Source organism: Bos taurus, chromosome 1, assembly GCF_002263795.3.
Source record: "Bos taurus isolate L1 Dominette 01449 registration number 42190680 breed Hereford chromosome 1, ARS-UCD2.0, whole genome shotgun sequence".
Taxonomy (NCBI): Eukaryota; Metazoa; Chordata; class Mammalia; order Artiodactyla; family Bovidae; genus Bos; species Bos taurus.
This window is the reverse complement of record NC_037328.1, coordinates 10,900,039-10,927,913: the sequence shown is the minus strand read 5'-3', so window position 1 is coordinate 10,927,913 and position 27,875 is coordinate 10,900,039. Positions and strand designations below refer to the sequence as shown.

General features: G+C 39.9%; 1 long non-coding RNA gene across 1 annotated transcript in view; it reads right to left on the bottom strand.

The window, feature by feature from the left end:
* The window catches only part of LOC132345452 (uncharacterized), a 107,796-nt gene that overhangs the window by 67,452 nt on the left and 12,469 nt on the right, over window positions 1–27,875 (bottom strand). Inside the window, exon 2 of the long non-coding RNA XR_009494766.1 lies at window positions 8,491–8,571. This is a non-coding gene — a long non-coding RNA (uncharacterized lncRNA). The remainder of the gene's footprint in view (window positions 1–8,490; window positions 8,572–27,875) is intronic.

Genomic DNA, 27,875 nt, shown 5'->3' with positions numbered 1-27,875 from the left:
GCAAGGAGGCTCTCTTTCTAATTATAATATTACCAGCACTTACCTCAGTGAAAGCAAATGGTAAATATTCAAAGGAGAGGAAGAAAGAGAGAGAGGGAGAAGGGGATAAAAGTGTTATTTTGCCCTAAATCTATATCGCAAACAATCTTTTCCATTTGAGTAACAACCAGAATCTGCCCTGTATCAAGAGATTGACTTTAGATAACCATTATAGAGATTATAAATATATTTGTTCATATCATAACTCTTATATTTATATTGACTTTTAATCAACCTCAGTATAGTTCCTCCCTATTTTATATTTTCCCCCATATAATTTTTAACTTCTTTGAACATTTCAACATACTTTGCAATATGTATTGATAGCATTTCTAAGGTAGTTTCAATATGTTATTGAGCCTCTTAGATACCCTCAAAAACTCTTCCCTTCTCACTGTAAAGTTGACAGGAAAACACGAAAGAATGTTCACAAATTTTTCCAATACATACTGACTATTAGTAGTCTTTAGACTGAACAGAAAAACTTTGTTTTCAACACCTCTTAAGTGCATGCTATTACAGCTTTGGAATGTATGTGTTTAGAAAGTACAACTTAGAAGGATACTGATTGGAAAAATTCTTCTTTGAGACATAAAAATTATATCAATTATCTGGAATATAATTAGCATAGCTAAATGATTATTCATCATCTGGAGGGTGAAAAAAGATAGGCTTCCTCCTAGCTTGTAATTTTAAATTTAGTAGGTGCCAATGATAAATGCCTTTATATGTATAGTCTTCATGCAATGTAAAATTAAAATTCAAAACCATTTAAACAGAAAGAGGTTTGGAACTCAGTTAAGCAATTTAAAACTATCTAAAACCTTAATTAAGGTCAGTTTTTCACAGCTCAACCATGTCAACTTATAAATTTGTTTTTGATGCGGTCTTGAATCAGCACAGGAAGATTTTGAATAACGTGGGCTAAGACTTATCCTGAAGCACATAAATCACTTTTGACATATATATTCATAACAACAGGCTTCAGAAGAAAAGGGAAGAGTGAAAGTTCTAAGAAACTGGGCAGGAATACTTCCTAACGTTCAGTGGTTTACATGAGTTGCTAAATTCTAAATTGCAAAAGTGTATGTAGTTTGCATGAAAAAAAATAATTTTATTCACTATGCAGACAAAAAGTCCCTTTGAACATGCTCTACTTGGGGGTAATTTTGTGACTCAAAGAGTTCTTCATATTTCCCCAGGGATGCTTTAATCATTTCTCCCTTTTACCCTTGAAAGACCTCAAAAAATCCAGTTATGTGACATAAATGAACGTGTACCAGAGACATTCGGAACATACATTTACCTTTAAATAATTAGGAATGTAAGAGCAGATCTTTGCAATCTAAATGAGAAAAGGTCCCATAAAGTTAAAAATATACCCTTAAAACTCAATATTTTACAATAACTCCTTAATATTCATTAGGGGATCAATGTCCAAACCAAAGCATTGCAGTTCTGAGAGATTTTCTGCATTGCACAGTTCAGCCAAAGGACACATTTTGGAGCAATATCTGAGGTCTAGAGAAATTTAATGGAAAAACAAATTAAAAAAAAAAAAAAGAAGCCCAAATCTTCACAACTAAGACAAGCCAAGAAATGTTTGGATTTAGACACCCTGACTATAACCCAAAGGGGTACTTTTTTGGAGAGTGAAAGTAATTTGTGTGTCCTCTTAAACCAGAATTAACTACAATATCTTACATAGGTCATTGCTGGATAAGCAACAGTCTTTGTGTTCTGTACTTGCATTTACTTTATTCTGATTCTTTTTCTTTGCTCATTCTCCACATTTCAGAGAAATTGATAAGTATCTCCATTATCAAAACTTTTCAATTATTTCATTAAATGTGTTTTTAGTCTGGAAGCGTAATTTTATGTAAAAATAACATTCATCTAGCTTGATCTTTATTCTCTGCACTTGCTGCTGCTTATAATATTTCTAGTCTGAAAGGTTTGCCTTTTTTCCTGGCAACTGTTGTATTAGGCTAACTTCCATGAGTTGAGGAAAGGGCTCTACATTGTTGGTTTATATTTCTTTTTCCTAATGAGGGTCTGAAAGTCCTTTGGGGCTGTTAGAATTTTTCCAAGCCACAGCTTCTTCTGACCTCACACAATTCTTAAGGTTCACCTCTCTCATTGCACTGCTCCAAGAACATGGAGAAGTGAGCTTTTTAGAGGCTCGTCCTTTCTTGTTAGATTTATAGTTATTGTTTAGGAAGATTCTTCTAAACCCTCTTGAACCGCGTGTCTGTGTACTAGGATCCCTGATTTGGAATGACACCCCTCTTTTTGTCTTAGTTGTTTTTGAAATTTGTTTCACAGAAAACCAGAATGTGGTTTCTGAGTGCCTGGAGTTGCACTCCCCTCACTGTTTTGATTTCCAAGAACAAGCTATTCACATACTGTTACTTCTACCCAGAATGTCCTTCCTCCCTTCTGTTTCTGGTCAATTCTCTATTATCCTCGAAGAGGATCTACTTAGTAATCATATTTTCTCTGAAGCCTTCCAGTCCCCCATTTCTGTTCTTCCCCAGCATTTTACATCTGCCTCCATTAACACTTAGCACATTTCTCTAGAACTAGTGACCTAGACTGTGAATTCTTGTAGGAAACTGTTGGCCTTGAAGTCCCCAGTGTTTATACATTGTATCCACTCCTCCATTTATTTACTCTCTGAATCATGCATTTTCAAATACTTTTCAAGCACCTACTCTGCGCCAGCAATATTTTGGTCTCCAAAGATCAGCAGCAAATGACATGAACAAGATTTCTGTTCTCCAGCAGCCTTATTTTAGTAGAATGAAGCCTGATGATGAATAAGTAAACAAATAAATGAACAAGATAATTTCCACTATTAATTGGCATCCATAAAATATATAAAACAGGCAGGTATAGTGTGATGGGAAAGTGTGATGGGTGGTGAGACAAAACTTCTTTGGGTGGTGGTATTTGAGCTGCAACCCGAATAGCATGAGAAAACAAGATCTGGTCAGGGAAATGAAAATCAAAACCAGAATGAGATATCACCTCATACCTGTTAGAATGGCTGTTATCAAGAAGCAAAAGGCAAGTGTTGGTAAGGCTGTGGAGAAAAGAAAAGTTTTGTGTTCTGTTGTGGGAATGTAAATTGGTGTAGCCACTATGGAAGTCGGTGCGGAAGTTGCTCAAAAAATTAAAAATAGAACTGCCATATAGTCCAGCAATGCTACATCTTGGTATTTATTCAAAGAAATAAAATCACGATCTCAAAGAGATAGCTGCCCCCTGATGTTCATTGCAGGGTGGTTTACAGCAGGAAAGAGATGGAAACAACCTCAGGGTCCACCAAGAGGTAACTGGGTAAAGAAAATGACAATGGAACTTTATCCTGCCATGAAAGAAGGAAATCCTGCTCCTTGCAACAACAGGGATGAAGCTTGAGGGCATTATGCTAAGTGAAAAAAGTTCAGGTAGAAAAAGACAAATACTATATGTTCTCACTTACATGAGAAATCTAAAAAAGTGAACTCAAAGAAACAGAATAAAATGGTAGTTGCTAAGGACCTGAGGGATGGGGAAAGTAAGAGATGTTGATTAAAGGGTACAGACTTCTAGCTATAAGAGGAATAAGTTCTAGGAATGTAACATACAACATGGTGACCATAAATAATACTTGAAAGTTGTAAGAGGCTAGATCTTAAATGTCATCACCCACACACAAAAATATGGTAATTATGTAAAAAGACGGATGTGTGAACTACCTTATCATGGTCATCATTTTGCAATATATACATAAAACAAATCCTCACATTGTACATCTTAAACTTACAAATGTTATATATTGATAGCATCTCAATAAATCTTCAGTTCAATTCAGTTGCTCAGTTATGCCCAACTCTTTGAGACCCCGTGGACTGTAGCAAGATAAGCCTCCCTGTCTGTCACCAACTCCCAGAGTTTACTCAAATCCATGTCCATCAAGTTGGTGATGCCATCCAACCATCTCATCCTCTGCCGTCCCCTTCTCCTCCTGCCTTCAATCTTTCCCAGCATCAGGATCTTTTCCAATGAGTCCGTTTTTTGCATCAGCTGGCCAAAGTATTGGAGCTTCAGCTTCAGCATCAGTCCTTCCAATGAATATTCAGGATCAATTTCCTTTAGGATGGACTGGTTTGATCTCCTTGCAGTCCAAGGGACTCTCAAGAGTCTTCTCCAACACCACATTTCAAAAGGATCAATTCTTCAGCGCTCAACCTTCTTTATAGTCCAACTCTGACATCCATACATGACTACTGGAAAAATGATAGCCTTGACTATATGGAACTTTGTTGGCAAAATAATGTCTCTGCTTTTTAATATGCTGTCTAGGTTTGTCATAGCTTTACTTCCAAGGAGCAATTTCATAGCTGTAGTCACCATCTGCAGTGATTTTGGAGCCTAAGAAAAATAAAGTCTGTCACCATTTCCATTGTTTCCCCATCTTTTTGCCATGAAGTGATGGAACTGGATACCACAATCTTTGTTTTTCTAATGCTGAGTTTTAAACCAACTTTTTCACTCTCCTCTCTCACTTTAATTAAAATGTTCTTTAGTTCCTCCTCGCTTTCTGCCATAAGAGTGGTGTCAACTGCTTATCTGAGGTTATTGATATTTCTCCCAGCAATCTTGATTCAAGCTTGTCCTTTACCCAGCCTGGCATTTTGCATGATGTACTATGCACATAAGTTAAATAAGCAGAGTGACAATATACAGTCTTGACGTACTCCTTTCCCAATTTGGAACAAGTCTGTTGTTCTATGTCCGGTTCTAGCTGTTGCTTCTTGACCTGCATACAGATTTCTCAGAAGGCAGGTCAGGTACTATGGTATCCCCATCTCTTGAAGAATTTTCCACAGTTTGCTGTGATCCACACAGTCAAAGGCTTTGCCATAGTCAATAAAGCAGAAGTAGATGTTTTTTGGAACTCTCTTGCTTTTTTGATATCCAACTGATGTTGGCAATTTGATCTCTGGTTCCTCTGCCTTTTCTAAATCCAGCTTGAATATCTGGAAGTTCTTGGTTCACATACTGTTGAAGCCTGGCTTGGAGAATTTTGAGCATTACTTTGCTAGTGTGTGCTGCTGCTGCTGCTAAGTAGCTTCAGTCGTGTCCGACTCTGTGCAACCCCATAGACATCAGCCCACCAGGCTCCGCCGTCCCTGGGATTCTCCAGGCAAGAACACCGGAGTGGGTTGCCAGTGTGTGAGATGAGTGCAATTGTGCAGTAGTTTGAGCATTCTTTGACATTGCCTTTCTTTGGGATTGGAATGAAAACTGACCTTTTCCAGTCCTGTGGCCACTGCTGAGTTGTCCAGATTTGCTGGTATATTGAGTGCAGCACTTTCACAGCATCATCTTTCAGGATTTGAAATAGCTCAACTGGAATTCCATCACCTCCACTAGCTTTGTTCTTAGTGATGCTTCTTAAGGCCCACTTGACTTCACATTCCAGTATGTCTGGCTGTAGGTGAGTGATCACACCTTCGTGGTTATCTGGGTCATGAAGATCTTTTTTGTATGGTTCTTCTGTGTATTGTTGCTGCCTCTTCTTAATATCTTTTGCTCTTGTTAAGTCCATACCGTATCTGCCTTTTATTGTGTCCATCTTTGCATGAAATATCCCCTTGGTATCTCTAATTTTCTTGAAGAGATCTCTAGTCTTCCCTATTCTATTGTTTTCCTCTATTTCTTTGCATTGATCGCTGAGGAAGGCTTTCTTATCTCTCCTTGCTATTCTTTGGGACTCTGCTTTCAGATGGGTATATCTTTCCTTTTCTCCTTTGTCTTTAGCTTCCTTTCTTTTCTCAACTAATTGTAAGACCTCCACAGACAACCATTTTGCCTTTTTGCATTTCTTTTTCTTGGGGATAGTTTTGATCACTGCCCCCTGTCCAATGTCATGAACCTCCCTAAATAGCTCTTCAGGCACTCTGTCTATCAGATCTAATCCCTTGAATCTATTTGTCACTTCCACTGTATGATCATAAGGGATTTGATTTAGGTCATACCTGAATAGTCTACTGGTTTTCCCTACTCTCTTCAATTTAAGTCTGAATTTTGCAATAAGGAGTTCATGATCTGAGCCATAGTCAGTTCCCAGTCTTGTTTTTACTGACTGTGTAGAGCTTCTCCATCTTCAGCTACAAAGAATATATTCAATCTGATTTCGGTATTGACCATCTGGAGAAGAGAAGTCTTCTCTTCTGTTGTTGGGAGAGGGTGTTTGTTAGGAGCAGGGTGCACTCTTGGCAAAACTCTGTTAGCCTTCGCCTCGCTTCATTTTGTACTCCAAGGCCAAGCTTGCCTGTTTCTCCAGGTAACCAGGTTACTCCAGGTCTTTAGTGTACATAATGTTTAATAAGATTAGCTAGCATATGATCACCAAAAGACATGTACTAGGACATTTAAGACAGTGCTCTTCACAAGCACCCCAAACTGGAAACTAACCAATGCCTGTTAACAGTAAAATGGGTAAATAAATCAGGGTATATTTCCACAATGTAATTAAATAAGAATAAATACACTTAACTACATGCAATAATATTGATGAATCTCACAAATGTAATTTCAGTGAAAGAAGCCTGACACAAACAAACAAACTATATGTGTTCATTCATATAAAGAACAAAAGCAGATGAAAGCAAATTGATGCTGTTCTAAGTCAAGATAGTGGTTACTCCTGGAGACTGGAGGGATGTTGCTTGGAAGGGGGCAAAAGGGGCTTCTGGGTCCTGGTCACATTCTGTGATTACATTGGAGTGTTCAACTGGTAAAAATTCAGCGAGTACTACACTTTAAAATATGTGCCTTTTTATTTATGTAGACTTTACGTTTTTAAAAGTTTAATAAACTAAACAAAAAAGACATAAAATTTGAAAAAGAACTGAAAAAACTAATAGACACCCTATATTAATTACTCGCTTTTGCTCCAGTTGCTGTTTATGTCATTTCTATGTGCTAACTCTTTGCACCTATAGTAGTGGAGTTGAATCTGAAATTCTAATGCGGACATTTTTTTTTTTTTAACTTTACATAATTGTATTAGTTTTGCCAAATATCAAAATGAATCCATCACAGGTATACATGTGGACATTTTAAGTGCTGACTTAAATCTGGGTTTTGTACTTTCTAGGTGTTTTGTTTGGTCTTTGCTGTTTTTTCATCTTTTGTTTTTACTTCCTTAATCCTTGGTTTTCTCATTTATAAAATAAAGGCAATAACAGTAGCTACTAATAGGTTTGTGGTTAAGTATTAAATGAGCAAATTTTTGTAATGTACTTAACATAATGCCTAACATGTGGTAAGTGCTCAATAAACCTTTACTAACTGATAATTTCTGCTTTATTTTACCTAGAAATACTCAACTTTTGTCAACCCAAGCATTGCGAGATAGTCCACAAGTCTGTCCACCTTCAAATATTAGAAACTAAAAAGACAGCAGCATGCCATGCTCTGCACAAGAATGAATGAGGGCAGAAAGTAAGGAAAGAAGAAAAGAAGGAGCTAGAGAAGAATGCCATCCTAGCATGTGAAGATGGTGATTCGATAACAGTAAGAATCGAAGCAGACAGTCTGCAAAAGCATCAAGATATATCATCATTATCAGATCCTCTTAAAGACAAAGAAAAGTACAACTATCCTTTTGTCTGAACCCTGACTTACATTACAGTTTTGTGTTATGTATGGCAGGTAGGATGTGTTGTGGTGAGACTGCTGACTCAGAGACACAGCACCTAGACTTCAGTCACAGCTACTTGTATCACCTGGGAAAATAACTCCCTCTTTTCTCAGTTTCCTCACCTGAATGATGAGGATAATATTAATGGTATCCACCTCATGCTGCTGCTGCTGCTAAGTCACTTTAGTTGTGTCCGACTCTGTGTGACCCCATAGACTCATTGGCATACAGAAAGCACAATAGCTTCTTATAAGAAACGCGAAGTATGGTCAAGCTTTACTCTGGGGAAAACTGTAAAAAGCCAAACTTCTGTTCTATTCTTTCCCAGTCTTCTTCAGAGCACTTCCAGTCTTGCTCCCTCCAGGTTCCTAACACACACAGGCCAGTCCCTGGTAACTCACAGCACTTCCCCAAAAATACTCACCCTGACCTGCCTCCTTCTCCACATCCCAAATTCCTACTTGGAATCTTTATAAAATTGACTTGTGCCATCTATGTTTCATTCCATTCAAGGTGAAAAATAACGCATTCCTTTCTGTGGAAGTGTAGTCGCTCAGTCACGTCCGACTCTGTGACCCAGTGGACAGCAGCCCACCAGGCTCCTCTTTCCATGGAACTCTCCAGCAAGAATACTGAGTAGGTAGCCATTCCCTTCTCCAAAGGGTATTCTGACCCAGGGATCGAACCCAGGTCTCCTGTATTGCAGGCAGATTCTTTACTGTCTCTTTACAACTCTATAGACCATAGCCTACCTGGCTCCTTTGTTCATGGGACTCTCCAGGCAAGAATACTGGAGTGGACTGCCGTGTCGTCCTGTCAGGAATTTTCGCAACCTAGGGATTGAACACACATCTTTTATATCTTCTGCTCTGGCAGATGGGTTCTTCTGAGCTACTACCCCTAGTGCCACTATGGGAAGCCCATATAATCTTTTTTATGATATTATAATGGGTATCTTTTCCTCAAATGACATTTCTGATTTTGACAAAGCTTTCTGAACTCTGCTTCACAACCTCATGAAGTGACACAAATGGTACAAACTCCCAGCTTCATTTCTTGCCAACTGGGAGATATTTTCAACCAGAAAAATCTTGTCATTCTCAGTCACAACAAATAGATGACTGCTTATTATAATCTTGATGATTTCAGAGCTGTAAATTGCAAAATTAAAAAAATAATAATATTTTCTCTTTTCTATCCTTTTATATCCAAATAAAGGGGAAAAGCAGAGAACTAAGAGATGGAATATGCTCTGATTCTTCTGTGGAGTTTTAATTTCCCCAGGGAATGACCAGAGAGTTGACTTGTGCAACTCATTCTCTTTCATGTTAAAAGACTCTGTATTTCCCAGTATATTCGAAGCCGAAGAGATAGTTCCTCCCTCAACTTCACCCTGGATTTCCCTGATTGATTCCAGGAGCAACCACATGGCAAATATGCATGTCCACATGTGTGTACATATTCACATGGACACACATATTCTGCATTGCCATCCCTATTCCAGCCCTACCCTATAGTAAATTTCCCCAAATGAAAAAAAAAAAGAAAGAACTAATTCTGATGACCCTTGGTGGACAACCTGGACCTCAGAAGTACCCAAGAATCCTAAAATAACTTAGTTAAAGATAGAGACCTGTTTGAGTTGCAGAAGCTCAGGTTTTATTTAACTGCACAGTGCGTCCCAGAAGTCAGATGATTACCCAAGGTCAATTCAGAAAACCAACCACCCATGTTGCATGCTATTGCAACCTTCAGGATGATTCACTTAATTTGCACTTACATTTTAGTTTAAAATGTCATTGAGAGAGTTGCATGTGTGTGTGCATGCTCTTTGTGACACCATGGACTGCACCCCACCAAACTCCTCTGTCCATGGAATTTTTCATGCAAGGATACTGGAGTGGGTTGCCATTTCCTCCTCCAGGGGATCTTTCCTACTCAGGAATGCTGTGTCTCCTGCATCGGCAGGCAGATTCTCTACCATTGTGCACCTGGGTTTATCAGCAGTCAAAATAGAGTCTCTGACTTTAGGAAAAGATTGAGTGGCAGTTAACCCCGGAGATCCAAACCCCAACCCTTCTCTTTCTCCATAGACATCTAGCCTGGTAAACATTGATTATAACATGAATCCATCAGAGTTTGAAATCCCCGTGTGGGCTAGAGTGTTCCAGACATTTCCTGGCACTAAGAGAGTACTCTCCAAAGAACAAGCATCAATTCAACAAGATAGAACTGACGCCAACTTTTCCTAGAGCACAGATGTCAGTCATGAGCAGGGGAAGAATGTAAATTCTCAGCATGATATAATCACAGAAAATTACTTGTAAATAATCCGAACACTGGTTTAAAAGGTGTATCTCAGGATGCAAATGTGCACTCATCAGTGACTCAGAAAGTACCAGATGTAAACAATTACCCATGCACAGAAAGCACTTCTAAGGAAAGTGAATCAGGTCAAGACAGAGGATGGTTCAGGACATCCAGTACAAAACCCTCTCCTTCATTTAATCTCTGAGCACAAAGGACAGTTTGAAATGCTTTTAAAACCCCTTCAATATTTTGGACTTCTATGCATAGCTTACACATGGGTATTCTCTTATCATTAGGCTGTTCCAAAAATCTGAATCCTTAAAGTCCCAGTGTAACTGTCTACCATAAGGTAGGCTCCTTGGATGAGAGCCATAAGTCATCAAGATCACTTGACCTGGTCCAGCGCCCCACACTGACTCAGCTCCCTAATTCCCTCCTGGCAAAAGTCCACAGCCAGTCTTAGCCTCATTCACTCCCCCACTAAGCTCAGTACTTTCCTCTCCTTCACACTCTGATCCAACTCCCAACAGCCTCACTCTTCCGTGGACCTCTGTAGTGTGAAGAAAAGTGCAGGATAAGACTCTGCTGCTGTATTTGAGTTAAAAAATATCGGAGGAATTTTTGCCCACCTTAGCTTAAGGCATCATTGCCCTTGACCTGGATGATGCCCTAGCTCTGAGCCCTATGCTTTAGAGGACTCACTCTGCCCCAACTCTCGCCATGCATGTCCCAAGGTAAAAGTTTATAGGCCTAAACTTGCACACTTGGAAACTTTGCCTCCCCTTATAGACCAGGATTTGGGTACTTGGGACCTTGGAATTTCCCACCCAGACATCACTGAGTCTGTTTCCAAGGCCAGAATGGAGCTCTTCACCATGGTGCCTCCTGCAAGCAGATGGCGCTGGCCGTCTGCTCCCCCAAGGCCAGAGGAGTGGCTGAGGGGCTGCTGAGTTCAGGGACTATGGATACAGCTTTGAAGTGCAGCCTGGATTGTCTATACACGTGTGATGAGGTCCCTCTTGGCATGAGAGATTGCTAGTAGTGGGGAAGGAAAGAGGAGCGGTCAGGGGCCAGGGCCAGCTCTCCCCACTATGCTACATTTTAACACAGAATTCCGAGAAGTGTGAGAATCATAAATTGGTACGCAGCCTCCCAGGTCAACATAAAGATATATTTGTCAAGGAAAGAAGACATAACAATGTTTATTTAATAGATTCTCACTTGAGTTATGGGGTTTCCCAAGTGGCGCAGTGGTAAAGAATTCTCCTGCCAATGTAGGAGATGCAAAAGACACTGGTTCAATCCCTGGGTTAGGAAGATCCCCTGCAGGAGGAAATGGCAACCCACTCCAGTATTCTTGCCTGGGAAATCCTCCGGACAGAGGAACCTGGTGGGCTACAGTCGATGGGGTCACAGAGTCAGACACAACTGAGCACGCGTGCACACACACACACACATATCTGAGTTATAATTTTTTAATATTTAGACATGTAGCTATATGACCTCAATTGGCACTCTTGTTACAGAGACAAAATTAGGGACAGACTTGCTGAAAGATACATTTGCTTAAAGTTCATCATCTTCAGAAATTAACTTCTGCAAGGAATATATTACTGGTGGTTGGGTTAGTCACTAAGTTGTGTCTGACTCTTGAGACTCCATGAACTGTAGGCTGCCAGGCTCCTCTGTCCATGGGATTCTCCAGGCAAGTATACTGGAGTGGGTTGCCATTTCCTTCTTCAAAATATACTCCTAAGAAGCCTCAAGTCACAATAAACTCTTTAATCTGCTCAAAGATTTTCCCTGGAGCAGCACCACTGCTCTTCAAAGTAATATGGTATCCAATAAGCACTATTCCCATCAATCCTGAGGTGTGAGGTGCCAAAGGCAACCTCCAGGACTCCATCCTGAGTCACTCACCTTCTTTGCTAGCCCTCCCCTTGGGTCACATTTCTAAAAATCAACTGGTGCCATCTGCAATGAATACCCATGTCATCAGCAATCATTTTCCAACAAAATCATTTCCCATGTGTGCATCATCTGAACATAGATATCAGTTCAGTTCAGTCACTCAGTTGTGTCCGACTCTTTGCGACCACATGGACTGCAGCATGCCAGGCCTCCCTGTCCAGCACCAACTCCTGGAGTCTACATAAACTCATGTCCATCACGTCAGTAATGCCATCCAACCATCTCATCCTCTGTCATCCCCTTCTCCTCCTGCCTTCAATCTCTCTCAGCATCAGGGTCTTTTCCAATGAGTCAGTTCTTTGCATCAGGTGGCCAAAGTATCGGAGTTTCGGCTTCAGCCTCAGTCCTTCCAATGAATAAAGGACTGATTTCCTTTAGAATAGACTGATTGGATCTCCTTGGAGTCCAAGGGACTCTGAAGAGTCTCCAACAACACAGTTCAAAAGCATCAATTCTTTGGCGCTCAGCTTTCTTTACAGTCCAACTCCACATCCATACATGACTACTGGAAAAACCATAGCTTTGACTAGACAGACCTTTGTTGGTAAAGAAATGTCTCTGCTTTTTCATATGCTGTCTAGGTTGGTCATAACTTTTCTTCCAAGAAGCAAGATATAACAGGAATTCACATCCACTCTCCAATGTGTTTGCTCTCATTAAGAAACATCATGTTATTAACAATCCTTAAAAAAAATGATAACTTGTTGTGAAAATCAAGGTAATAAGTAATAAAGAAATACTGAATAAACTAGAAAAGCTAGCTGGCTTCACACCAGAAAGGGCAGAGAAAAACAAAGGATAAAAATTGCGGACTGGAAAGGAAGCAGCAGGGAGATTTCAGAAACAGAATTGGTGGCGGGGGTGAGGGGTGGGGGGAAGTGGGCAGGGCTTAGCAGAGTTGAGAGTGAGAGGGGAGAGAGACTTAGGTGAGTGACCTTGTGTGAAGGATATTGAGAAAGATGAGCCATAGAGGATTAAGTGAAAGTGAAATCGCTCAGTCGTTTCCGAACCTTTGCGACCCCATGGACTATAGCCTACCAGTTTCCTCAATCTATGGAATTTTCCAGGCAAGAATACTGGAGTGGGTTGCCATTTCCTTCTCCAGGGGATCTTCCCGACCTAGGAATTGAACCCTGGTTTCCCGCATTGCGGGCAGAAGCTTTACCATCTGAGCCACCAGGGAAGCCCACTAGAGGATTAAATACGGCCACAAACATTGCCCCTGTGTCTATCAAGAGGGAGAGTCTTCTTCAATTGCTTTGAATCTGTGACCTGCTTTGGCCAATAGACTGTGACTGAAGTGATACTGTACAGCCTCCAATACTGAGCCTAAAAAGACCTGCAGTGGCCTCTTAGACACACCCAGGGGAGCTTCCAGATGACTGCAGCACGAGAACAGACCTACCGCCCAGCTGACATCATCAACTCCACTACTAAATGATGTGTTATGTGCTCAGTTGCTCAGTCATATCCATCTCTTTGCAACCCCAGGGACTGCAGCCCACCAGGCTCCTTGGTCCATGGAATTTTCCAGGCAAGAATGCTGGAGTGGGTTGCCATTTCCTCCTCCAGAGGACTTTCCTGACCCATGAATTGAACCTGCATTTCCTGCATCTCCTGCATGGGCAGGTGGGTTGTTTACCACTGAGCCACTGGGGAACTCCCACTAAATGATGTTAAGCCACTAAATCTTGGAGTGGTTTGCTATTCAGAAATAGATAACCAAAATACAGGAGGAAAAGATTTTTAAGACTTCAACTGGACATTATGGACATAGGCTCTCTGTGTTCTCAAGAGATTGCATTAGAAAGAATTAATTTGTTTTTGAGTTATCTCCAGATATCATTTGAATGTCAAGATGGGAAGAGACATATGGGCCTTAATGGACTATACAATATGATGCCAACAAGAAGTTCTAAATATCATTTAAAAATGTGTTTTCCATACCTATGCTACATTAGTATATTTTCATGCTAACAACTCAAAATAAAACTAAAATACAATCAGAAAAAAATCTCTAACAATCCATAAAATTTGTAGTAACTACAAATAGTCAAAATTCCATGATTATTTCCATATTCCTCTATGAAGAACACTATCCAGCAACCAACTTATTTCAAAGGATATAAAAGCTAAGGACCCCCAAGTGGTATGCTATGTTTAAAAGAACACCCAGTCCCCCACATCTAGATCCATGCCAATATTATGCTCCATTCAAGAAACCTGGGATCTTCAGCATATAGGTCCCCACCATCACAGAGCCTCACACTTTAGTACTGGAGAAAGGTTTCAAGCACTCTCAGGGCCATGCCATTCAATTTAGGTGACCATCACACCCTGCGGGATTCCTGTCCTTCCATCCAATCCTTCTGGCCACTTGGAAATGACCACAGCCGCTGTGAGTCAGAGCTATTTTACAACAGTGTGCACAGCTGCCAAGTTTGGATCAGTGGAGTTGTTATTTTCTCTGGGTAATTCAGATGTTTGACTTACTTGCATCCTGGACTTCCACACCCACACACATGTAAAGATATGTGACTTTAGTCATAGCAGAGCTAGATAAGCACTTAGCCATGTCTGCTCTCAAGTAGGAATTATGAGTTCATGACTGAGTCAGTGTATTCACCCACCCATCAGATAAACTACTTGACAGTCTTGTTGAAAACAGTTTCTCTTCTCCATGAGCAGATTGGCCAGCAGCCCAAACCCCAGTAGTTCTGCATCGTGTAACAAGAGCTGCTGCCTTCTGCCTTCTGAGCCAGACTCCAAGGCCCACAGGAACTGACTAGAGTCCTGGAAGACCCAGACACAGCCCCATGTGCAGATTCCTGTGCAAATAAACTGAGTCCCCGCCTTAGTCAGAGCCAGGAAACACCAGCAGTAGCTGGATCATATGTCATCCAGCCACAAGACCAACTGTCTCTTCAGACATTTGAAACACTTCAAACCATGAAGTAGGAATTAGCTAGAACCTTAGACCCAGTGTCTGAACAAGGGAGACTAGTTATTTGCTTCCCCTTCAAATCAATGTTGTTTGAATATTTGTTCGACATTCCCTTAGCAGAAATACAGAGGTACTAATTTTCCATTCCCAAAAATCATCTACAATTCTGTTATTTCTTATTATTTCAATGAGCAAATTTATTGAGAAACATATGAAACTGCTTAATATGTAAATAATCAGCAAACCACATGTTTCTGGTCGACTGTACTATGTTGCTGCTGCTGCTGCTGTTGTTGTTCAGTCACTAACTCGTCTCCAACTCTTTGCGACCCCATGGACTGACTGCATCACACCAGGCCTTCCTGTCCTTCACCATCTCCCAGAGTTTGCCCAAGCTCATGTCCATTGAATTGGTGATGCCATCCAACCATCTCATCCTCTGCCACCTCCTTCTTCTCCTGCCCTCAATCTTTCCCAGCATCAGGATCTTTTCCAATGAGTCAGCTCTTCTCATCAGATGGCCACAGTATTGGAGCTTCAGCTTCAGCATCAGTCCTTTCAATGAATATTCAGGACTGATTTCCTTTAGGATGGACTGGTTGGATCTCCCTGCTGTCCAAGGGACTCTCAAGAGTCTTCTTCAGCACCACAATTCTAAAGCATCAATTCTTCTTTTTTATAGTCCTACTCTCATACCCTTACATGACTATTAGAAAAGCCATAGCTTTGACTATACAGACATTTGTTGACAAAGTGATGCCTCTGTTTTTCAATAATTGTCTAGGTTTGTCATACCTTTCCTTCCAAAGAGGAAGTGTGTCTTTAATTTCACGGAGCCCACTATCATGTCCCTTAATTGGACAATACATCAAAAGCCATCATCTATATGGTCCAATATGAATAGTGTTTCAGTCAAGGAAACAAAGTCCAGCAACTAAAAAAAATCATTTATCCCCTTCTGCATCAGTTAGAATTGCAATTGATTGAACAGCATAAATATCCTATGCTGGTTTTTATAAATTAACTTAATGAAGTTAAGGATGAAATTATTGACGTATGCTAGTTAATTTCAATCTCCCCACTTACCTTCACCAATCTCTGCCCTATTCCCTGTCACAAGAGGTGGACCTTCATAGACAGCATCGCCCAAACTCTTCTGCCCTCTGGCTTAAGCAGGAAGAAAAAGGATCACATATTTATTTCCCATAATCTCCACCCCAACTACTTTACTTGTGTAGCTATAGTTCTGGCAGTTATTTTTCTTTGTACTCAAAGATCATATAAGGCAGCATCTGTTCATATTCAAGTTTTTTCTGACTCCATTGAATACTCTTCCCTCCCCTAACCCATCACAATCTCCACCATTTCTAGTGGTATTGCACCATCTCTTGTGAGTTCCTATGGTGGCTAATTTTATGTCTCAACTTGACTGGGCCACATGGTGCCCAGATATTTTGTCAAACTTTATTCTGAGTGTGTCAAAAGAGGTATTTGGGGATGAGATTAACATTTACATGGTAGATTTGAAACAGCAAGACCCTATGGTTCTTGCCTCCCACCCCACATCCTCTGTCTGCTTTTTGTCTATGGAAAACTTTAGCCAAAGAATAAATTTAATCAGAGAAATGAGAAATACGGAAACAAAGGAAAACAGTCAGAGGAGACTAAATAATAACAATGTAGTCATTAAGCATAGTCAAGGACCTTTTGTTCTTTCTCAAGGGCTATCGATAATATCCTGAGCCATATCCTGTGAGCTGTCTTACAGATACTAAAACACCAGGTGGAAAGGTTAACTACATGATGACCAGACTGTACCCAGCACACGAGCTGCCACGATTCCAAAATTGGCCTCAGAGAGGAGGAGCTAAGATGGCGGAGGAGTAGGACGGGGAGAACACTTTCTCTCCCACAAATTCATCAAAAGAACATTTAAACGCTGAGCAAATTCCACAAAACAACTTCTGAATGCCGGCAGAGGACATCAGGCACCCAGAAAAGCAACCCAAGACTTCGAAAGGAGGTAGGGAAAAATATAAAAGACAAAAAAAGGGGCAAAAGAGGGAGGGATGGAGTTCCCTCCTGGGAAGGGAGTCTTAAAAAGAGAGAAGTTTCCAAACACCAGGAAACCTTCTCACTGCTGAATCTGTGCCGAGCCTTGGAAGCACAGAGGGCAACATAATGGGGAGGAAAAATAAATAAACAATTAAAACCCGCACATTGCAAGCCCTATGGTAACTCCCCCAGCAGAGAAGCAGCGCAGATGCCTGCATTTGCCATTAGCAAGCGGGGGCTAAGCAGGGAGGCGCGGCGCAGGCTGCATCGCAAGGATCTGGCCTGAATACCCCGAGCGCTATCTGAGCAAAATAAGTTGGGCTAGCAAACCAGACTGTGGAATATCTACCACGCGAAAAGCCAGCCCTAACCTAAGACACCGCCAGGCCCGAGCACGGAACAAAGGACTGAACAGAGATAGCCGGTGGCAGACCATCCCTCTCCTGTGATAGGCAGCCAGAGCCGGAAGGGGGGCAATCGCAGCCCCAGAGAGACATTATCTATAAAACTGTAAGCAGGCTTCTTTGCTACTTCTTTACAACTTCTTGGGGGTCTGGATGGTCAACATCTGCCTGAGAAGGTGTGCCAGTGCACACCTAGATAACCAAGCGGCGGGGAGGCGATAAGTCGCAGCAATCGCGCGCCAAACACCTCATCACCTGAGCTGCTCAGATCTGGGAAGGGCACAAAACGCAGGCCCAACCAAGTCTGCGCCTCTGAGGACTACCTGAGTGCCTGAACCTGAGCGGCTTGGACCTGGAAGTGCAGGCAGCCCAGGGCCGGCCACAGACGGTTCCGGCGGAGCAACCTAGAGCCTGAGCAGCGTGGGCAGGGAGGCTACACGCGCTGTGAACGGGGAGGCAGACCTGGTGTGGCTGAGGCACTGCGAGCACATGCCAGTGTTATTTGTTTGCAGCATCCCTCCCTACCTCCCCTCAGCGTGATTGAACAAGTGAGCCTAAAAAAAAAGTGTCCTCCACGGTCCCCTTTGTGTCAGGGCGGAAACTAGACACTGAAGAGACCAGCAAACAGAAGAAGCTATAACAGAGGGAACTGCCTTGGAAGCTACAGGCAATAGATTAAAGCACTGTAGTTACTACCAACTACATAGGAAGGGGCCTATAGATCTTGAGAAATACAAGTCCGACCAAGGAACTAGCCAAAAATGAATTGAACCCAAAACACTCACAACAAAACCGGAGAAAGTCCTAGATATATTTTTACTATTTGTACGATCATTCTTTCTTTCTTAATTATTTTTTAATTTAAAAAAAATTTTAAGTCCTCTTATTCCTTTAATTTTCACTTTTATAAGCGATTACTTTGCAAAAAAAAAGAAGACCCTATTTTTTTTTAAGCAAACTTCATATATATTTTTTTAATAATTTTTTTGACCTTGTTTTTTTTTTTTTTTTTTCCTTCTTTTCTTTAACATTGTATTTTTGAAATTCCAAACTCTACTCTAGATTTTTAATTTTAGCTTTTTGGTATTTGTTATCAATTTTGTACCTATAGTTTGTTGGGGGTTTTTTTTATAATTTCTGTGACCCTTTTTTGTTTTTTCTTTTTCTTTTTCTCTGTTTCTTTCTCTTCTTCTTTTAAATAACATGGTATATCTGAAATTCCAAACTCTACTCTAGATTTTTAATTTATGCTTTTTGGTATTTGTTATCAATTTTGTACCTGTATTTTTTTTTATAATTTATGCGACTTTGTTAGTTCTTGTTTGGTTTTTTTTTCTGTCTCTTTCTTTTTCTTCTTCATTTTTTAACATTGTATTTTTGAAATTCCAAACTCTACTCTAGATTTTTAACTTTTGCTTTTTGGTATTAGTTATCAATTTCATACCTATATTTTCTTTATAATTTTCACGACCTTGTTTATTTTTGTTTGTTCGTTTTTTCTCTTTCTTTTCCTTCTTTTCTTTAACATTGTATTTTTGAAATTCCAAACTCTACTCTAGATTTTTAATTTTTGCTTTTATGTATTTGTTACCAATTTTGTACCTTTAAGAACCCAATCTTCAGTACCCATTTTTCACTAGGGAGCGAGATTACTGGCTTAACTGCTCTCTCTCCCTTTGGACTCTCCTTTTTCTCCACCAGGTCGCCTATGTCTCCTCCCTAACCCCTCTCTACTCTACCCAACTCTGTGAATTTCTGTGTGTTCCAGACGGTGGAGAACACTTAGGGAACTGATTACTGGCTGGATCTGTCTCCCTCCTTTTCATTTCCCCCATTTATCCTCCTGGCCACCTCTGTCACCTTCCTCCTTCTTCTCTTCTCTGTATAATTCTGTGAACATCTCTGAGCGGTCCAGTTGTGGAGTGCACATAAGGAAGAGATTACTGAATAGCCCACTCTCTCGTCTATTGATTCCACTTCATCTCATTCGGGTCACCTCTAACTCCCTCCTCCCTCTTCTCTTCTCTATATAACACTGTAAACCTCTCTGGGTGACCCTCATGATAGAGAAACTTCTCATCTTTGATGTAGATGTTTTATCAATGGTGCTGTATAGAAGGAGAAGCTTTGAAACTACTGTAAAAATAAGACCGATAACTGGAAGCAGGAGGCTTCAGTCCAAACCCTGACTCCAGGGAGCTCCTGACTCCAAGGAACATTAATTGACAGGAGCTCATCAAATGCCTCCATACCTGCACTGAAACCAAGCACCACACAAGGGCCAACAAGTTTCAGGGCAAGACATACCAAGCAAATTCTCCAGCAGCAAGGAACACAGCCCTGAGCTCCAAGATACAGGCTGCCCAAAGTCACCCCATAACCATAGACATTCCATAACTCATTACTGGACATTTCATTGCACTCCAGAGAGAAGAAATACAGCTCCACCCACCAGAACACCGACACAAGCTTCCCTAACCAGGAAACCTTGACAAGACACCTGTACAAACCCACACAGAGCAAGGAAACGCCACAATAAAGAGAACTCCACAAACTGCCAGAATACAGAAAGGACACCCCAAACTCAGCAATTTAAACAAGATGAAGAGACAGAGGAATACCCAGCAGATAAAGGAACAGGATAAATGCCCACCAAACCAAACAAAAGAGGAAGAGATAGGGAATCTACCTGATAAAGAATTCCAAATAATGATAGTGAAATTGATCCAAAATCTTGAAATCAAAATGGAATCACAGATAAATAGCCTGGAGACAAAGATTGAGAAGATGCAAGAAAGGTTTAACAAGGACCTAGAAGAAATAAAAGAGAGTCAATATATAATGAATAATGCAATAAATGAAATTAAAAACACTCTGGAGGCAACAAATAGTAGAATAACAGAGGCAGAAGATAGGATTAGTGAATTAGAAGATAGAATGGTAGAAATAAATGAATCAGAGAGGATAAAAGAAAAACGAATTAAAAGAAATGAGGACAATCTCAGAGACCTCCAGGACAATATTAAATGCTACAACATTTGAATCATAGGAGTCCCAGAAGAAGAAGACAAAAAGAAAGACCATGAGAAAATACTTGAAGAGATAATAGTTGAAAACTTCCCTAAAATGGGGAAGGAAATAATCACTCAAGTCCAAGAAACCCAGAGAGTCCCAAACAGGATAAACCCAAGGTAAAACACCCCAAGACACATATTAATCAAATTAACAAAGATCAAACACAAAGAACCAATATTAAAAGCAGCAAGGGAAAAACAACAAATAACACACAAGGGAATTTCCATAAGGATAACAGCTGATCTTTCAATAGAAACTCTTCAAGCCAGGAGGGAATGGCAAGACATACTTAAAGTGATGAAAGAAAACAACCTACAGCCCAGATTATTGTACCCAGCAAGGATCTCATTCAGATATGAAGGAGAAATCAAAAGCTTCTCAGACAAGCAAAAGCTGAGAGAATTCAGCACCACCAAACCAGCTCTCCAACAAATACTAAAGGATAATCTCTAGACAGGAAACACAAAAACAGTGTATAAAATCGAACCCAAAACAATAAAGTAAATGGCAACAGGATCATACTTATCAGTAATTACCTTAAACGTAAATGGATTGAATGCCCCAACCAAAAGACAAAGACTGGCTGAATGGATACAAAAACAAGACCCCTACATATGTTGTCTACAAGAGACCCACCTCAAAACAGGGGACACATACAGACTGAAAGTGAAGGGCTGGAAAAAGATTTTCCATGCAAATAGGGACCAAAAGAAAGCAGGAGTAGCAATGCTTATATCAGATAAAGCAGACTTTAAAACAAAGGCTGTGAAAAGAGACAAAGATGTTCACTACATAATGATCGAAGGATCAATCCAAGAAGAAGATATAACAATTATAAATATATATGCACCCAACATGGGAGCACCACAATATGTAAGACAAATGCTAACAAGTATGAAAGGAGAAATTAACAACAACACAATAATAGTGGGAGACTTTAATACCCCACTCACACCTATGGATAGATCAACTAAACAGAAAATTAACAAGGAAACACAAACTTTAAATGATACAATAGACCAGTTAGACTTAATTGATATCTATAGGACATTTCATCCCAAAACAATTAATTTCACCTTTTTCTCAAGCGCACATGGAACCTTCTCCAGGATAGATCACATCCTGGGCCATAAATCTAGCCTTGGTAAATTCAAAAAAATAGAAATCATTCCAAGCATCTTTTATGACCACAATGCAGTAAGATTAGATCTCAATTACAGGAGAAAAACTATTAAAAATTCCAACATATGGAGGCTGAACAACACACTGCTGAATAACCAACAAATCACAGAAGAAATCAAAAAAGAAATCAAAATTTGCATAGAAACTAATTAAAATGAAAACACCACAACCCAAAACCTGTGGGACACTTTAAAAGCAGTCCTAAGGGGAAAGTTCATAGCAATACAGGCATACCTCAAGAAACAAGAAAAAAGTCAAATAAATAACCTAACCCTACACCTAAAGCAACTAGAAAAGGAAGAAATGAAGAACCCCAGGGTTAGTAGAAGGAAAGAAATCTTAAAAATTAGGGCAGAAATAAATGCAAAAGAGACCATAGCAAAAATCAACAAAGCCAAAAGCTGGTTCTTTGAAAGGATAAATAAAATTGACAAACCATTAGCCAGTCTCATCAAGAAACAAAGGGAGAAAAATCAAATCAATAAAATTAGAAATAAAAATGGAGAGATCACAACAGACAACACAGAAATACAAAGGATCATAAGAGACTACTATCAACAATTATATGCCAATAAAATGGACAACGTGGAAGAAATGGACAAATTCTTAGAAAAGTACAACTTTCCAAAACTCGACCAGGAAGAAATAGAAAATCTTAACAGGCCCATCACAAGCACGGAAATTGAAACTGTAATCAAAAATCTTCCAGCAAACAAAAGCCCAGGTCCAGATGGCTTCACAGCTGAATTCTACCAAAAATTTAGAGAAGAGCTAACACCTATCCTGCTCAAACTCTTCCAGAAAATTGCGGAGGAAGGTAAACTTCCAAACTCGTTCTATGAGGCCACCATCACCCTAATACCAAAACCTGACAAAGATCCCACAAAAAAAGAAAACTACAGGCCAATATCACTGATGAACATAGATGCAAAAATCCTTAACAAAATTCTAGCAATCAGAATCCAACAACACATTAAAAAGATCATACACCATGACCAAGTGGGCTTTATCCCAGGGATGCAAGGATTCTTCAATATCTGCAAGTCAATCAATGTAATACACCACATTAACAAATTGAAAAATAAAAGCCATATGATTATCTCAATAGATGCAGAGAAAGCCTTTGACAAAATTCAACATCCATTTATGATAAGGACTCTCCAGAAAGCAGGAATAGAAGGAACATACCTCAACATAATAAAAGCTATATATGACAAACCCACAGCAAACAGTATCCTCAATGGTGAAAAATTGAAAGCATTTCCTCTAAAGTCAGGAACAAGAGAAGGGTGCCCACTTTCACCATTCCTACTCAACATAGTTTTGGAAGTTTTGGCCATAGCAATCAGAGCAGAAAAAGAAATAAAAGGAATCCAAATTGGAAAAGAAGAAGTAAAACTCTCACTATCTGCAGATGACATGATCCTCTACATAGAAAACCCTAAAGACTCCACCAGAAAATTACTAGAACTAATCAATGACTATAGTAAAGTTGCAGGATATAAAATCAACACACAGAAATCCCTTGCATTCCTATACACTAATAATGAGAAAACTGAAAGAGAAATTAAGGAAACAATTCCATTCACCATTGCAACGGAAAGAATAAAATACTTAGGAATATATCTACCTAAAGAAACTAAAGACCTATATATAGAAAACTATAAAACACTGGTGAAAGAAATCAAAGAGGACACTAATAGATGGAAAAATATACCATGTTCATGGATTGGAAGAATCAATACAGTGAAAATGAGTATACTACCCAAAGCAATTTATAGATTCAATGCAATCCCTATCAAGCTACCAAAAGTATTCTTCACAGAGCTAGGACAAATAATTTCACAATTTGTATGGAAATACAAAAAAACTCAAATACCCAAAGCTATCTTGAGAAAGAAGAATGGAACTGGAGGAATCAATCTACCTGACTTCAGGCTCTATTACAAAGCCACAGTCATCAAGACAGTATGGTACTGGCACAAAGACAGAAATATTGATCAATGTAACAAAATAGAAAGCCCAGAGATAAATCCACGCACATATGGACACCTTATCTTTGACAAAGGAGGCAAGAATATACAATGGATTAAAGACAATCTCTTTAACAAGTGGTGCTGGGAAAACTGGTCAACCACTTGTAAAAGAATGAAACTAGATCACTTTCTAACACCATACACAAAAATAAACTCAAAATGGATTAAAGATCTCAACATAAGACCAGAAACTATAAAACTCCTAGAGGAGAACATAGGCAAAACACTCTCCGACATACATCACAGCAGGATCCTCTATGACCCACCTCCAAGAATATTGGAAATAAAAACAAAAATAAACAAATGGGACCTAATTAAACTTAAAAGCTTCTGCACAACAAAGGAAACTATTAGCAAGGTGAAAAGGCAGCCTTCAGAATGGGAGAAAATAATAGCAAATGAAGCAACTGACAAACAACTAATCTCAAAAATATACAAGCAACTCCTACAGCTCAACTCCAGAAAAATAAATGACCCAATCAAAAAATGGGCCAAAGAACTAGACATTTCTCCAAAGAAGACATACAAATGGCTAACAAACACATGAAAAGATGCTCAACATCACTCATTATCAGAGAAATGCAAATCAAAACCACTATGAGGTACCATTTCACACCAGTCAGAATGGCTGCGATCCAAAAGTCTACAAGCAATAAATGCTGGAGAGGGTGTGGAGAAAAGGGAACCCTCTTACACTGTTGGTGGGAATGCAAACTAGTACAGCCACTATGGAGAACAGTGTGGAGATTCCTTAAAAAACTGGAAATAGAACTGCCTTATGATCCAGCAATCCCACTGCTGGGCATACACACTAAGGAAACCAGAAGGGAAAGAGACACATGTACCCCAGTGTTCATCGCAGCACTGTTTATAATAGCCAGGACATGGAAGCAACCTAGATGCCCATCATGGAAGCAACCTAGATGCCCATCAGCAGATGAATGGATAAGAAAGCAGTGGTACATATACACAATGGAGTATTACTCAGCCATTAAAAAGAATACATTTGAATCAGTTCTAATGAGGTGGATGAAACTGGAACCTATTATACAGAGTGAAGTAAGCCAGAAAGAAAAACACCAATACAGTATACTAACGCATATATATGGAATTTAGAAAGATGGTAACAATAACCCTGTGTATGAGACAGCAAAAGAGACACTGATGTATAGATCAGTCTTATGGACTCTGTGGGAGAGGGAGAGGGTGGGGAGATTTGGGAGAATGGCGTTGAAACATGTATAATATCATGTATGAAACGAGTCGCCAGTCCAGGTTCGATGCACAATACTGGATGCTTGGGGCTGGTGCACTGGGACGACCCAGAGGGAGGGTATGGGGAGGGAGGAGGGAGGAGGGTTCAGGATGGGGAACACAGGTATACCTGTGGCAGAGTCATTTCGGTATTTGGAAAAACTAATACAATATTGTAAAGTTTAAAAATAAAATTAAATTAAAAAAATAAATAAATAAAAGGCATGTAACAGTAAAAAAAAAAAAAAAAATTGGCTTCAGCGAAATGGGAACAAATGGACCCTGGAACTGAAGATTAACTGTACCTAAAACAATCAAGATGACACTGGTCAGACCATCGAGGATGAATTTGAAGATGACTGTCAGAGCTGACTGTGCTGTTTCTACAAGCAGCCCCCTCCTTCTATCTATACAATCTCTTGCCCCACTAGTTACCAGTTATGGGCAAGGAGGAATTAGTTGGCCTTTGGACTGACTTTTGCCCTCATCCCCGCCCCTCTCCGCCCAGCTGCCAGCATCTGAGATAAAGCAAACTTTCCTTTCTACCAACCTGGCCAGTTTGTTGGCTGTTGAGCACCCAGTAACCCAACCCCACACACCTTTCAGTAACAGACTGAGTAAAGCAGATTGCTCTCCCAAAAGTGGATGGGCCTTACCCAATTAGTTGAAGGCCTGAATAGTTCAAAAAGACTGACTCTCCTCTAAGTAAGAGAGAATTGTCCTGCCTGATGGCCCGTGAAACAGAACATTGGTTCTCTGAAGGCAGCCTGCCAGCCTTCAGACTCAACCTGAGATATTGACTCTGCAGATTGTGAACTTGTCAACTCCCACAACCACAGAAACCAATTGAAAGAGAGAAGAGAGGGGGGAGCAAGACAGAAAAGAAAGAAAGGGAAGAGGGAAAAAGGGAAAGGGAGGAAGAAGGAAGAATATCTGTTGATTCTATTTCTCTAAAGATTACTGACATTTCCTTGCTCCTTTCTCATAACTCTGTAAAGAGTCTTTTCATTAAATGATTTTAAGGCCTTTTGGTCCACCTCTTGTATCTGCCAGGACCCCATCTGACACATCAGGTTTCCCTTTTCTCTTTTCTTCACTTCACAGTGTCAGAGGTAAGTAAGCCAGTTCCAAAGCAAGAGATCCACCGTGTTGCTTCTTTCTCCCTGTCCTGCTGTCCTTGGCAAATGACCTTTATCATGACATTTCTACAATATTTCATGAAAGAGGAAAATGGATTAAAAGCTTTCTCCCAGCAAGGCTTTATTTAAAAATATCATTTTCAACTCCCCATAGACTTTAGCCTATATCTTACTGGCCAGAATCATGTTCATGGCCACTTCTGTCTGCCAGGGCATTGAGATACTGAGCACACTGTTATTCAGTCTCTATCCTAGAGACAAGCAAAGGAGACAGAAACTGGATAGAAGGTCAAATCATTAAACCCTCAGTACCTACCACAAGTGGGTTTTTTGAACTTCACATCCACTTTCCTCACATGCCATAGCTGTGCTAATATCTCTTTTATACACAAGAAAAAAAAAAAAAAAACTTCCCACATATGTAATTTTTTTCTCCCAAAATTTCTAATATCATCATGGTCACAAAATGACTGCCTCATCCCCAAGAATCTTATCTATGCTCCAGATAGGCTTCACTGAATAGGAGAAGCCCTTCCCCAGTTTCTGGGGAAAAGATATAAATTTATGTATTACCAATTATTACATATTAATAACTATTTAAGTTGTGGTTTTCAGAAAGCTAACTGGCACCAAATATCCAATTTACTCTCTGGTCATTTAGTAAGCCTTATAATCAGCTCTCTGGGTAGTTGCTCCCTGTCATTCAAGGAATAAAGGAATGTGTGCATGTGTGTTCAGTCATTGAGTCATGTCTGACTTTGTGACCCCATGGACTGTAGTTGCCAGACTCCTCTATCCATGTGGTTCTCCAGGCAAGAATACTAGAGCGGGGGGTGGTGGGGAGTGAGTGGGGAGTATGATCAGAGAGACTCTTCCACTTATGCAGAGGAAGAATATTCCAGCCTCAAATTCAAGATGGCGAGTTGTCTGAATCCTGGTAAGAATTGCTATACTCTTGGTTCCACCATAGGATTGATTAGTACGTCAAAAGCAGAAAACAATAACACATTCCTATTTCTTAGAAAAAGTGACTGTGAAACACAGCAGATGTGCTAGATGCCAAATACTCCCCAACTCTGGCCAGATCAACAGACGTGACGCCTGTTCCAAATGCAAAGACAGCATAGAATCACCCAAGACCAATAAAATAATCATGATAATATAGCTAGCACAGCCTTTGTGGCAGGTATTATCATAAGTTTTTCACATAAAATAACCCACTTAATTCCCCACAACAACCTTATATGGGAAGAACTATTATTGTCTCTATTTTAAAGAAGAAGGAACCAGGAACAGGGAAGTTAAGTAATTTTGCTCATGGTCAACAGCTTGAAATTAGCATTCTGTCCCGAGAGTCTATGATTTTACCTACTATGCTGACCTAAAAGCATATATTCCACCAACAAGAAATGTACAATCCTATTAGAAAAAAAGTCCAAATAAAAGTTACAAGAATACTCACAGACAAGGTATTAGATTGAACAGAAAAATTAAGGACTTGTAAGTGACACACTATGTTAATAAAGAGAGAATTTTCAATATCTCTAATCATTAGGGAAATGCAAATCAAAACTATCATGAGGTGTCATCTCATACCAATCAGAATGGCCATCAGCAAAAACTCTACAACTAATAAATGCTGGAGAGGGTGTGAAGAGAAAGGAACCCTCCTACTCTGTTGCTGAGAATGTAAATTGGTGGCCAATATGAAAAACAATATGAATGTTCCTTAAAAAACTAAAACTAGAGCTACCATATGATCACAGT